The sequence below is a fragment of the Lucilia sericata genome, unplaced genomic scaffold (genome assembly GCF_015586225.1).
Source record: "Lucilia sericata isolate MDLA Ls3-8-SP2 unplaced genomic scaffold, ASM1558622v1 Contig001735F_arrow, whole genome shotgun sequence".
NCBI classification, from domain to species: Eukaryota; Metazoa; Arthropoda; class Insecta; order Diptera; family Calliphoridae; genus Lucilia; species Lucilia sericata.
The window spans coordinates 32,128-46,689 of NW_023995640.1; the positions used below are offsets into that span (position 1 = coordinate 32,128).

Sequence of the window (14,562 nt, forward strand, 5' to 3'; positions counted from 1 at the left end):
ATATTGTCTAACCCTAGTTTTTTGTAAGTATGTATGTAGTTTAATTAGGGAAAACTTTTCTGTAAGAATACGGGAAATGCATCACTGCACTGCATCTGATGATTAGTTTACGATGCTGAGCAAATCATCTGATGCGTAGGCAAACTTACTCATACACATTCGACGTTTTTTGTGCATCGTACATTTTTGTGATGCATTTCCGAACAGGCCCTACCTCTCAATTATTTGATTTGAAATCGGAGATATTTTTCTTTTACAAATTATCTTGAGGTTTGTATTATTCGAAGAAGGAGGACTATTCTAAAATATATTTTGTATTTTTCTCGTATTCTGTATATTAATTTGCATCGATTGAAAGGTATTCCTATGTACATGAGATTGATCAAGAAGCTTTATATTAGTCAAAATATTACTACCAAATTTTATTATTTTTTTGTAAGTGCCGGTTCACACAGGGAAATTTTTTCTTAATTTCAAAAGAGAAATTTTTTCTTAATTTCAAAAGAGAATTAAGAAAAAGTGTAGACCAGGTCAAAGTTTCCATAATTATCATATATAAATATATTTTAATATGTTTATTATTTTATTTATATTTATTTATTATTTATATTTATATAGAATAATTATTTTTCTTTATAAATTGTGGTTTTCCTCTAGGATCTCTTTTCCCTTCAAAATGAAAAAGAAATCTTTATTCCAATTTTATTAATTTCATTGTTCCAGATGATAGAATGATGGATGAAAATGGAATTTCAAACATAATATTTTGCACTAAAAGTCGACTTTACGGGTAGTTTTTTCTGCGTAAATTCAATTCCTAGGTAAGTTTCAGGGAAATCTAGAAATGTAATGGAATAAAGCCCTAAAAAACGTTAATAAAAAATTGACCGCGAATCAAAAGTAAGCATAAATTAAAGCTTTTTTCTTTTTTTTTCCCTCTTATTGAGAAATTCCCGCCGTAGAGGTGGAAGTGGCGGTTGTGAAGGGCGTACCGGTGGACATGGTAGTAGCAGTAGTGAAGATACGGTAGACGGGGACAAATTGTCTAGGAGGTAAGTAAAGTATTTTAATTTTTTTTATCACATTCTTATTTAACTTTTTGGTTTTATATCTACATATTTATTTTATACATATTCTCCTTCTAGTAGCATCAACAACAATGAGCCCAACTATATAGGCCCCAACAGCCGTGGCCGCAACTAGTCTGGCCAATAGTGGCCTATGCAAATTTGAGAAAAAAAATTTGAAAATCTGATTAATATGATTTTTGTGAAAACATGGTATATTTTCGTATGAACATGGTCTATTTTCATATAACGAAGATAAAAAAGAAAATTTTTAAATGTTAATAAGCAGTATCAACGAGAATGATATAATAGGCTATTTAATGTTTATAGGTCCACCAAATAAGCATTTAGAACTGTAATTCTTAAACAAAATTATACAAAAGTATTTCGTTTGGAACATGATAAATTGTTGTGGTGTCCTACATCAAAATAGCTCTTCAGCTGTATGGCCACACGTTAAAATGTTGATCAAAATTTGTGTACGTGTTGTTATGTTTCTTCTGCTTCAATGATTTCTGGAATATATTACTAACACAGCTTCAGTGGCATCATTTCATAAAATGGTTCTATAGCTTACAATTAAAAAGTGTGAAATTTTTTTTTATGTGTCATAATGTGTTTTTTTCTGCAATAATTTGAAATCTCCATATCCAGAACTAGTTCTAACTATATTAAAAAGCATTAAAACAACTTTATGTATTCTTCAAATTATAATACATACATATAATGACGATAATTTTATTTTAGTTTAACATTTCAAAAAGTATATATTTTGTTATGTTTTTGTATTATAAAAGCACAAGTTTCAATTTATAAAATATGAAATATAATTCCTATGTATTAAAATATTCATATTATTCAATTATTTCTAAATAACGCCCAACTTAGAACACACTCACAACTATAGTTTTTGGTTTATCAGCTTCACAAACATAATACGCCAGCTGATTGCACCTCCAGTCATTCATTTGATATTTTGGTTTTATTACAATAAATGTACACAATTCTCATGACCTCCGTTGTTATCTGGTTGACCAGCAGACCAATCAGCATAACTTAAACGTTCGCCAATTTTTTATACCAATAGAAATCACCTTCTGAATCTATATCAGAGCCAGACAACCACCACCAACGATCTAAAGGGTACTTTGCAATCATATAATCGGATAAGGCAGTCAATTCATCTTGAGAATCGAACGAGGCTAAAAAACCACCCAAAGAACGACAAATCAAAAATGCCTTATACCAAGAAACCTTTAGATAGGCTAAAGGAAAAACTCATTAAAAATTTAATAAAATTATTTATTGATTCTTACCTTGCTTTGACCAAAATGATAGAGTTTGTCTCCAACTCTTACAAATGGCTGTACATTCAAGCCATCCGCAAATCCTGTTAATTTAGATATTTTATTTATAATATCTGATTTCTAAAGAAATTTTAACTTCTACTTACCATCCAAAACAGAAGTAGTCACCTGTGGTGTATGTCCAGCCAGTGTTGTTGACGCAACAACTAAAATTAAAAATAAATTTAAAATATTTATACATGTGAACTGTACAGTGTTTAAAGTAATTATATTAAGAGCTACAGATTTTAAAATGTATTTATAGATTTGCCATTCAAAAATAAAACCTGATAAGTTTGTAAAAACACAATTAAAAAGTCCAAGCTTAATTTCTCACATAAGAATTTCATATACAAAGAAAATACATAAAACTAAACTTGAGTATTCTCAGACCTGGTTCACACTGGGAAACTTTTTTTTGGGAAACTATTGTTCTAAGATAATGCATGATAAAAACTCGTACCAAAAACATATGATAAATTAGTGTTAGTTACATATTTTTAGAGTTTGTCAAAACAGTCAGATTCGCCAAAGCTGCCCCTAAGCGGGGTAGCTGTGGCATTTGATGGGGCACATTCGTCGCCCACATTCCCAAAGAGGATTATAAAGTAAAACTCCATTTAATAAAAAGTTAGACACGGTAATTCAGTATTTATTTATAAGTTGAAGAAAATTAATATAAAATAAACACATTTCTTTTCTTTAAACGTGAAATATATTGTCTTGCTAAGCTAGTTTTCGAACCGTTATTGTTGGGTTTCGCTCCATAAAACCAACAAGCCAATCTTCGCCTGCTTCTTTCATAATGTTCCATTTCTCAGGAAAAGACTTTTCGTTAAGATTGGCATATTCATAAGCTTATTTCCGGAAAGCCTTATAAGTCATTACACACATTTCTTTATGTATTTAACCAATTCAAGCTCTTCCTTTTTGGTAAATACTTCGTTCGAAGTAAACTTAGACTTATAATTATCATTGCTTGCAGTCTGGTTGGAATTTAGATCCTCTAAAGGATCTATTTTTTTAATACGAGATTCAATTGTTTGATGATTAAGGCTATTTTTTTTTTCTAGCAGCGGACGTTGGCGTGTCAAGGCCACACAAAACATCAGAAACAGATTTTCCCATCGCATTTTTGTCAATTGGGTCTTTGGCTTGGGTCTTGGGTCTTTGGCTTGTAATTTCGAACCAAATTAAAGGATTTTTAAAAGACAAACCAAAAAATAATTATAGGAATTAAATCGCTGAATCTACCCCGAAAGCACTTTCTTTAGTTTTTCTTTTTTCTATTAGTCTTAAAAAAACTTTATGATTTGACTTATTTATGTAAGAAAAGTTTGAAAATTTTATAGTTTAAAAATTTTATATACGAAATACTTACCAAATGGAATGAAATATTACAAGAACACCTATAAAAATATTAAAACACAAGCAGCTAAATAAGCTTATTAGCTAGAAGTGGCAAACTTTGCGGCAATTATTTATTTTGATATTCGATACATATACATCAAACATAGTGATGTACAATGAGAGCTTCACATCAATAACGTCATTGCCGAAAGTACCCCAATGCCGAAGCTGCCCCAGTCTCCCATAACTATGTAAATTATGTAATTGGTCGCATTCCATTAAGTAAGGATTTTGCTGCGGATCTCTAGCATAATAAGAGATTAAAAGTCACCGAAAATATCGTGTACGCTAAGCGAGATATTGGAGGCCAAAGGTAACACAAATCGGTTTTTAGAGAATGTCTACACACGGATTTTTTCTTTTTGGGAAACTTTTGATTTTGTGTGTAGAAAAATATATCAATCGTGATATCCTCTTCTCATTCTCTTACACATAAAATCAAAAGTTTCCCAAAAAAAACTTTCTCTGTATAGACCGTCACAAATGAATGTAGAATTCCGGGCAAAATAGGCACGTTTTTACACCCTGAATGATTGGCAGTCGCAAAAGTACTTTACTAATACACATATTTAAAAGCTTTGAGAGATAAAACACAAATATTTCCACGTTAGAATAAAAAATTAACATTATAGAAGAAATTACTAATTTTACCCGTTTTCCCCCTTTTTGTGATTCTAGCTTTATGTTTAATAATTTCAATATTCAGAATTAAGTCCCCCTAAAATTGCAAAATCTGACACTGTGCGCCGTGGGCATTAATGGGTTAAAAGTCAAAATATAATGGCCGAGCGTCTAGTAACTGCCGGTCCACACTAGGAAACTTTTTTTGGGAAACTTTTGATTTTGCATGAGAGAGAAAAAGAAAGAATATCATTCATCTCTCTCGCGGTACGGAGTTTCTCGTACTCGGAAACTTGTTTTGTTATTCTTCTCATTCGTACAACAACAAATCAATGCAATTAATACGTAGTTTCTGAAACAAAAGTTTCTATGTGTGGACATTAAGGAAACTTCAAAAGAGAATTAAGAAAAAGTTTCTCAACAAAAGTTTCCTAGTGTGCACCAGGTCTAAGAAATTGATTTTAAATATAAAGAATTGAACGTACCGAGGACCCAAAAAGATGTAAGTTGGTAAGACGAAGAACAATGGTGTAACGGAAACCAAATGAAGATCTGAATTTAAAAAACATTACTTTCATAATAAAACACGAAGGAGGACATGTGATATTATCAAATGGAGTCGGAAACCTAATTTTTATCGACATTACCATGAACAAAGATTTGAAGAAACTGAATAAACATTTAAATTTTACCAAGATAACTAATCTAAATATAAATGGCATGTTGTCCGTGAATGGTCCAAAAGTAATTGAAACGCTAGGCCAATCTCTCAACATGAATGCCACAGAAAAATTATGGAATGATTTAGTTAGCAAAGTCCAATTTCATCTAAAAATGAGCACAAAAATAGACTGCAAGAAGAATGGGATAAAATCGAGGTAGATTATATAAAAATATTGGGCCATATTCATAGTTTTCAAAAAAGTCTACTTTAAGTATCGAAAAAAGCTTACTTTTTTCCGCTAAAGTCAGTTTTAGACTTAAAACAAGCTGAAGTTGATTTTTACAAAGTTAACATCACTTTAACTCTATCAGCTGTTTGTCATTTATCAAAAGTTAGTGGTGGTTCACACAGGTAAACTTTTTTTGGAATACTTTTGATTTTGTGTGTGGAAACAAGTTAGAGTGCTACATTCGGCTGAGCCGAATCTTATATACCCTCCACCAGCTACTTTTATATTAATACTTTTCTAATTGATCAAATATTTGTAGAAATAAGTTTTCTCATGTCTTAAATAGAAAAATCCCAAGATTTATTTATTTTGTAATAAGTTATGAGTATTTATGTGATTTTCTGAAGGGAAACATGTATAGGACCGACCGCACCCATGTTATGAACCGATCGTGAAAAAATCTTGAAATATAATTTTTGTATACAAAACTAATATTTGTGCCAAATTTTGTATCAATAGCTTTATTTGGTAATGAGTAATGTGAGTTTAAGAGATTTTCGGAAAAGGACCTTGTATGTGAGCTATGACCAATTATGTTTATAAAGACAAAATTTCAAAATTCTGTATCTATATCATTATTTGGTAATGAATATTGTGCATTTAAGTGATTTTCTGGAGGGGACCTAGTATGAGAGCCATGACCAAATATGGACCGATTGCAAAACAATTTTATAGTGTAATTTATGTATATAAGAGCAATATTTGTGCTAAATGTTTATATATCAATATTTTGTAATGAGTTATGTGCGTTTAAGTAATTTTCGGGAGGGGACCTTGTATGGGAGCTATGACCAATTATGGACCGATCCGAAAAAAACTTAATAATATTTCTGTATATGTGAACAATACTTGTACCAAATTTTATATGGATATCTTAATTTAGTAATGAGTTATGTGCGTTTAAGTGATTTTCGGAAGGGGACCTTGTACGGGAGCTATGACCAATTATGGACCGATCGGAAAAAAATTCCATAGTAATATTTCTATATGTGAGAGCAATACTTGTACCAAACTTTATATGGATATTTTAATTTAGTAATGAGTTATGTGTGTTTAAGTGATTTTCGGGATTGGACCTTGTATGGGAGCTATGACCAATTATGGACCGATCGGAAAAAAAATTCACAGTAATATTTCTGTGCATATGAGCAATACTTGTACCAAACTTTATATGGATATCTTGATTTTGTAATGAGTTATGCGCGTTTAAGTGATTTTCGGGAGGGGACCTTGTATGGGAGCTATGACCAATTATGGACCGATCGAAAAAAAATTTCACAGTAATATTTCTGTGCATATGAGTAATACTTATTCCAAATTTTATATGGATATCTTAATTTAGTAATGAGTTATGCACGTTTAAGTGATTTTCGGGAAGGGTCCTTGTATGGGAGCTATGACCAATTATGGACCGATTGGAAAAAACTTTCACAGTAATATTTCTGTGCATATGAGCAATACTTATTCCAAATTTTATATGGATATCTTGATTTAGTAATGAGTTATGTGCGTTTAAGTGATTTTCGGGAGGGGACCTTATATGGGAGCTATGACCAATTATGGACCGATCGGAAAAAAATTTCATAGTAATATTTCTGTGCATATGAGTAATACTTATTCCAAATTTTATATTGATATCTTAATTTCGTAATGAGTTATGCACGTTTAAGTGATTTTCGGGAAGGATCCTTGTATGGGAGCTATGACCAATTATGGACCGATCGGAAAAAACTTTCACAGTAATATTTCTGTGCATATGAGCAATACTTATTCCAAATTTTATATGGATATCTTAATTTAGTAATGAGTTATGCGCGTTTAAGTGATTTTCGGGAGGGGACCTTGTATGGGAGCTATGTCCAATTATGGACCGATCCAGAAAATTTTTTCTCTCAATGAATTCTATTAACATAAGATTTTAATTTTAAAATTTTGTGAAGATATCGGCATTCTGACGGAAGTTATTAACAAAAAACTCATTTTCCGGGAATATGCACTTTTGTATGGGAGGTATATGAAATTATGGACCGATGCTGGCAATTTTCAGCAGAAATAAATATCTTGTGTAGAAACGAATGTATGATGACTTTCCTGAAATTATCTTGGATAGTTTTCGAGAAAATTACATCAGAATGTGTAAAAAATGCTTTTTTTTTCGAGGTTGTTTTAAATTTTGATTCATAACTTTTCCCAATGTGAACCGATTTTGCTCATTTTCAATACCAAACTGTACCGGATAATAATGAATGTTATGGGTGAATTTGGTTAAATTATATTGCTTCGTTTTAACGTGAGCGTGTTTTACACAGACAGACAGACGGATGGACGGACGGACGGACGGACAGACGGACATAGCTAAATCGACTCAGAATAATAATAATCATAAGGACCCAGAATATATATACTTTGTTGGGTCTCAGATGAATATTTCTTGGTGTTACACACGGAATGACAAAGTTATATATACCCTCTATCACCACTGATGGTGGTGGAGGGTATAAAAAGAGATGGTTGATATTTCGTTCTTTTTCTCACATACAAAATCAAAAGTTTCCCAAAAAAGGTTTCCCTGTGTGAATCAACAATTACAAATTCAAAACAAACCAAAAACAAAAGTTGTATGAATTACGATTTGTGTGAAGGAAGAAAGCCTAAGTTGTGTAAGGAAAGGTTTTGCCCATTTGAGCTGGACGCTGATGAGTTTTTTTTTCGTAATACATATAGGCTTGATAAAATAGCAAAGCATTTTTTATTATTTTCTTTAAAATGTTAAAATAACAATTTATATTTTGTTTATTTTTTTGCTCTTTTATTGCATCAGCTGTGCAGGGATGTCACTTATACAGTATTTATACCAGTTTGTATGCAAAATTTCAAACATTTTACTAATCACCCACTTAAAGCTGGTTCAACTTAAAACTATTATTAATTTTCACTATAGTTAAGAAGGGAACTGACTTTAGTGTTTGACTATGATTATGGGCCATTATCTCATTATTATATTTTTATACCCTCCACCACCATCAGTGGTGATAGAGGGTATATATAACTTTGTCATTCCGTGTGTAACACCAAGAAATATTCATCTGAGACCCAACAAAGTATATATATTCTGGGTCCTTATGATTATTATTATTCTGAGTCGATTTAGCTATGTCCGTCTGTCCGTCCGTCCGTCCGTCTGTCTGTCTGTCTGTGTAAAACACGCTCACGTTAAAACGAAGCAATATAATTTAACCAAATTCACCCAAAACATTCATTATTATCCGGTACAGTTTGGTATTGAAAATGAGCAAAATCGGTTCACATTGGGAAAAGTTATGAATCAAAATTTAAAACAACCTCGAAAAAAAAAGCATTTTTTACACATTCTGATGTAATTTTCTCGAAAACTATCCAAGATAATTTCATGAAAGTCATCATACATTCGTTTCTACACAAGATATTTATTTCTGCTGAAAATGGCCAGCATCGGTCCATAATTTCATATACCTCCCATACAAAAGTGCATATTCCCGGAAAATGAGTTTTTTGTTAATAACTTCCGTCAGAATGCCGATATCTTCACAAAATTTTAAAATTAAAATCTTATGTTAATAGAATTCATTGAGAGAAAAAATTTTCTGGATCGGTCCATAATTGGACATAGCTCCCATACAAGGTCCCCTCCCGAAAATCACTTAAACGCGCATAACTCATTACTAAATTAAGATATCCATATAAAATTTGGAATAAGTATTGCTCATATGCACAGAAATATTACTGTGAAAGTTTTTTCCGATCGGTCCATAATTGGTCATAGCTCCCATACAAGGATCCTTCCCGAAAATCACTTAAACGTGCATAACTCATTACGAAATTAAGATATCAATATAAAATTTGGAATAAGTATTACTCATATGCACAGAAATATTACTATGAAATTTTTTTCCGATCGGTCCATAATTGGTCATAGCTCCCATATAAGGTCCCCTCCCGAAAATCACTTAAACGCACATAACTCATTACTAAATCAAGATATCCATATAAAATTTGGAATAAGTATTGCTCATATGCACAGAAATATTACTGTGAAAGTTTTTTCCAATCGGTCCATAATTGGTCATAGCTCCCATACAAGGACCCTTCCCGAAAATCACTTAAACGTGCATAACTCATTACTAAATTAAGATATCCATATAAAATTTGGAATAAGTATTACTCATATGCACAGAAATATTACTGTGAAATTTTTTTCCGATCGGTCCATAATTGGTCATAGCTCCCATACAAGGTCCCCTCCCGAAAATCACTTAAACGCACATAACTCATTACAAAATCAAGATATCCATATAAAGTTTGGTACAAGTATTGCTCATATGCACAGAAATATTACTGTGAATTTTTTTTCCGATCGGTCCATAATTGGTCATAGCTCCCATACAAGGTCCAATCCCGAAAATCACTTAAACACACATAACTCATTACTAAATTAAAATATCCATATAAAGTTTGGTACAAGTATTGCTCTCACATATAGAAATATTACTATGGAATTTTTTTCCGATCGGTCCATAATTGGTCATAGCTCCCGTACAAGGTCCCCTTCCGAAAATCACTTAAACGCACATAACTCATTACTAAATTAAGATATCCATATAAAATTTGGTACAAGTATTGTTCACATATACAGAAATATTATTAAGTTTTTTTCGGATCGGTCCATAATTGGTCATAGCTCCCATACAAGGTCCCCTCCCGAAAATCACTTAAACGCACATAACTCATTACAAAATATTGATATATAAACATTTAGCACAAATATTGCTCTTATATACATAAATTACACTATAAAATTGTTTTGCAATCGGTCCATATTTGGTCATGGCTCTCATACTAGGTCCCCTCCAGAAAATCACTTAAATGCACAATATTCATTACCAAATAATGATATAGATACAGAATTTTGAAATTTTGTCTTTATAAACATAATTGGTCATAGCTCACATACAAGGTCCTTTTCCGAAAATCTCTTAAACTCACATTACTCATTACCAAATAAAGCTATTGATACAAAATTTGGCACAAATATTAGTTTTGTATACAAAAATTATATTTCAAGATTTTTTCACGATCGGTTCATAACATGGGTGCGGTCGGTCCTATACATGTTTCCCTTCAGAAAATCACATAAATACTCATAACTTATTACAAAATTAAATAAATCTTGGGATTTTTCTATTTAAGACATGAGAAAACTTATTTCTACAAATATTTGATCAATTAGAAAAGTATTAATATAAAAGTAGCTGGTGGAGGGTATATAAGATTCGGCTCAGCCGAATATAGCACTCTAACTTGTTAAAATCATATTTTAAGAAATTATGTAACACCCAATTTACACGATGATTTTTTTCATGTTTGCCCAGACGTCTGTTTTCATGTTTGTCGATGATTGGTGGTGAGCGGGGTAGAGAAGAATGGGGGGTAAGAAAACAAACATGATTTGGGATTTTCATGATTGTTTTTGACATTCCTCTTTAAACTCATTCGTACTGTTGATATTATGCTCATGTAAAAAAATAATTATGTCTTTTTTTTACATGAAAACATTAAAATTTGCATTAAAAAATACTATAGCGTGTTATTAAATTTTTTTAAATCAAATTAAATGGTTTTTATGTTAAAAATTTAATTTTATTTTTATTACGAATAAGTAATTAAAAAGGATTATACAATTAAACATCAAAAAAAAGACATGCATAGTTGCATGTAAAAAATCACCGTATAAATGTTCATGATTTTTTGGAAGATTCTCAAAAGAGAATTGGAAAAAACAGACGTCTGAAAAGTCTTCATGTAAATTGCGCCTAACAACTGAAGCTTTAGTTAAATGATAAAAAAATATATACATAATTTTTTTTTTCTAAAAATTCCTGCTTAAATTTCCATATCAATAGATAGCAATACTAAAACCAAATATTAATGACAGTCACATCATTCAAAGCGCTTGTAGCAACAGTGGTAGATGTAGGAAATGATGCATTGGAATCCAAATGCTTCACATATTTTTGAAATCCTATTCTTTGCCAGTGTTGAATACTTCTAGACATATGCAACATATTTCCGCCAGTAGCTTTTCTATGAGAAAATTTTGTTTTTAGAAGGAAAACATTTATGGATTTGGTTGGCAAATAATTAGTTTTGGGGTTGAAGTGTTTGCTTTTAAATGATACTTTAAATTTTTTTTTTTAAAGAAGACTATCCGCAAAATTTTTTAACAAAAAAACGCCTATAAATATTATTTTCCATGCATTTCTACAATTAATAAATTAAAAGTTATTATTTTTTGTAAAAAAGAAATCAAAATGCTAAGTTTTAAACTTTTTCTACAGTAAAATGAGTATACAGCTCCATTTTCTATAGAAAAATATGTATTCTATATTACTTTATTATAGAAAAACATGTATATGAAAATATATGCATGTTTTTCTATAAAAAAAATCTAATATGGAATACATATTTTTATACCCTCCACCACCATCAGTGGTGATAGAGGGTATATATAACTTTGTCATTCCGTGTGTAACACCAAGAAATATTCATCTGAGACCCAACAAAGTATATATATTCTTGGACCTTATGAAATTCTGAGTCGATTTAGCTATGTCCGTCTGTCCGTCCGTCCGTCCGTCTGTCTGTCTGTCTGTATAAAACATTCTCACGTTAACACGAAGCAACAAAAATTAACGAAATTCACCCAAAATATTTATTATTGTCCTAGGCAGTTTGGTATTGAAAATGAGCAAAATCGGTTCACACCGGGAAAAGTTATGAATCAAAATTTGAAACAACCTCGAAAAAAATAAGCATTTTTTACACATTCTGATGTAATTTTCTCGAAAACTGTGAATGATAATTCCATGAAAATCAGCATACATTCGTTTCTATACAAGAGCTTGATTCCCGCTGAAAATTGCCTGAATCGGTCCACAATTTCATATACCTCCCATACAAAAGTACATATTCCCGGAAAATGGGTTTTTTATTAATAACTTCCGTCACAATGTCGAAATCTTTACAAAATTTTACAAATTAAAATCTTATGTCAATAGAAATCATTCAGAGAAAAATTTTCTTGATCGGTCCATAATTGGACATAGCTCCCATACAAGGTCCCCTCCCGAAAATAACTTAAACGCACATAATTCATTTCTAAATCAAGTTATCTATATAAAATTTGGTACAAGTATTGCCCTCACATACAGAAGTATTACTTTGACATTTTTTTTCCATCGGTCCATAATTGGTCATAGCTCCCATACAAGGTCCCCTCCCGAAAATCACTTAAACGCGCATAACTCATTACTAACATAAGACATCCATATACAATTTGGTACAAGTATTACTCATGTGCACAGAAATATTATTGTGAATTTTTTTTCCGATCGGTCCATTATTGGTCATAGCTCCCATACAAGGTCCTATCCCTAAAATCACTTAAACGCGCATAACTCATTACAAAATTAAGATATCCATATAAAATTTGGTACATGTATTACTCTCACATACAGAAATATTACTGAGAAATTTTTTTTCTGATCGGTCCCATACACGGTCCCCTCCCGAAAATCACTTAAACGCACATAACTCATTAACAAATTAAGATATCTATATAAAATTTGGTACAGGTATTGCTCATATGCACAAAAATATTACTGTGAATTTTTTTTCCGATCGGTTCATAACTGGTCATAGCTCCCACTCAAGGTCCCCTCCCGAAAATCACTTAATCGTACATAACTCATTACTAAATTAAGATATCCACATAAAATTTGGTACAGGTATTGCTCACATATACAGATATATTACTGTGACATTTTTTTCCGAGGGGTTCATAATTGGTCATAGCTCCCATACAAGGTCCCTTCCAGAAAATCACTTAAACGCGCATAACTATTACTAAATTAAGATATCCATATAAAATTTGGTACAAGTATTGCTCAAATGCACAGAAATATTACTGTGGAATTTTTTTCCTATCGGTCCATCCTTGGTCATAACTCCCATGCAAGGTTCCCTCCCGAAAATCACATAAACGCACATAACTCATTACAAAATATTGATATCCATACATTTAGCACAAATATTGCTCTTATATACATAAATTACACTATAAAATTGTTTTACGATCGGTCCATACTTGGTCATAGCTCTCATACTAGGCCCCCTCCAGAAAATTACTTAAATGTACAATATTAATTACCAAATAATGATATAGATACAGAATTTTGAAATTTTGTTTTTATATACACAAGGTCCTCTTTCGAAAATCTCTTAAATGCACATTACTCATTACCAAATAAAGCTATTGATACAAAAATTCTATTTCAAGATTTTTGCACGATCGGTTCATAACACACATTACTTATTACTAAATTACGATATAGATACAAAATTTTACTGAAATATAGCTTTCATTTCCAGAAGTTTTGCTTAAAGAATTTTTTACGATCGGTCTATAATTGGTCATATCTCCCATACTAGGTCCTGCCCCTAAAACCGTATTTAACTAGTTGCATTATCAATTTGTGTAGAACAAAATTATATATATGTATTTTGATAATCCTTAAATCTTTCACACACATGCATACATGCAAATTAATAAAAATCGCCAAGCGTTGGTAATGTTCAATAAATCTTGGAATTGTAATAGATTTGAGCTGTTTGAATCTACGGATTTTTATACCCTCCACCACCATCAGTGGTGATAGAGGGTATATATAACTTTGTCATTCCGTGTGTAACACCAAGAAATATTCATCTGAGACCCAACAAAGTATATATATTCTTGGACCTTATGAAATTCTGAGTCGATTTAGCTATGTCCGTCTGTCCGTCCGTCCGTCCGTCCGTCCGTCTGTCTGTCTGTATAAAACATTCTCACGTTAACACGAAGCAACAAAAATTAACGAAATTCACCCAAAATATTTATTATTGTCCTAGGCAGTTTGGTATTGAAAATGAGCAAAATCGGTTCACACCGGGAAAAGTTATGAATCAAAATTTGAAACAACCTCGAAAAAAATAAGCATTTTTTACACATTCTGATGTAATTTTCTCGAAAACTGTGAATGATAATTCCATGAAAATCAGCATACATTCGTTTCTATACAAGAGCTTGAT

General features: G+C 31.5%; 1 pseudogene; it reads right to left on the reverse strand.

Annotated features, from left to right (window-relative positions):
• Window positions 1-1,867: 1,867 nt before the first annotated feature.
• LOC119612570 overlaps window positions 1,868-14,562 on the reverse strand; it is a 39,891-nt pseudogene continuing 27,196 nt past the window's right edge.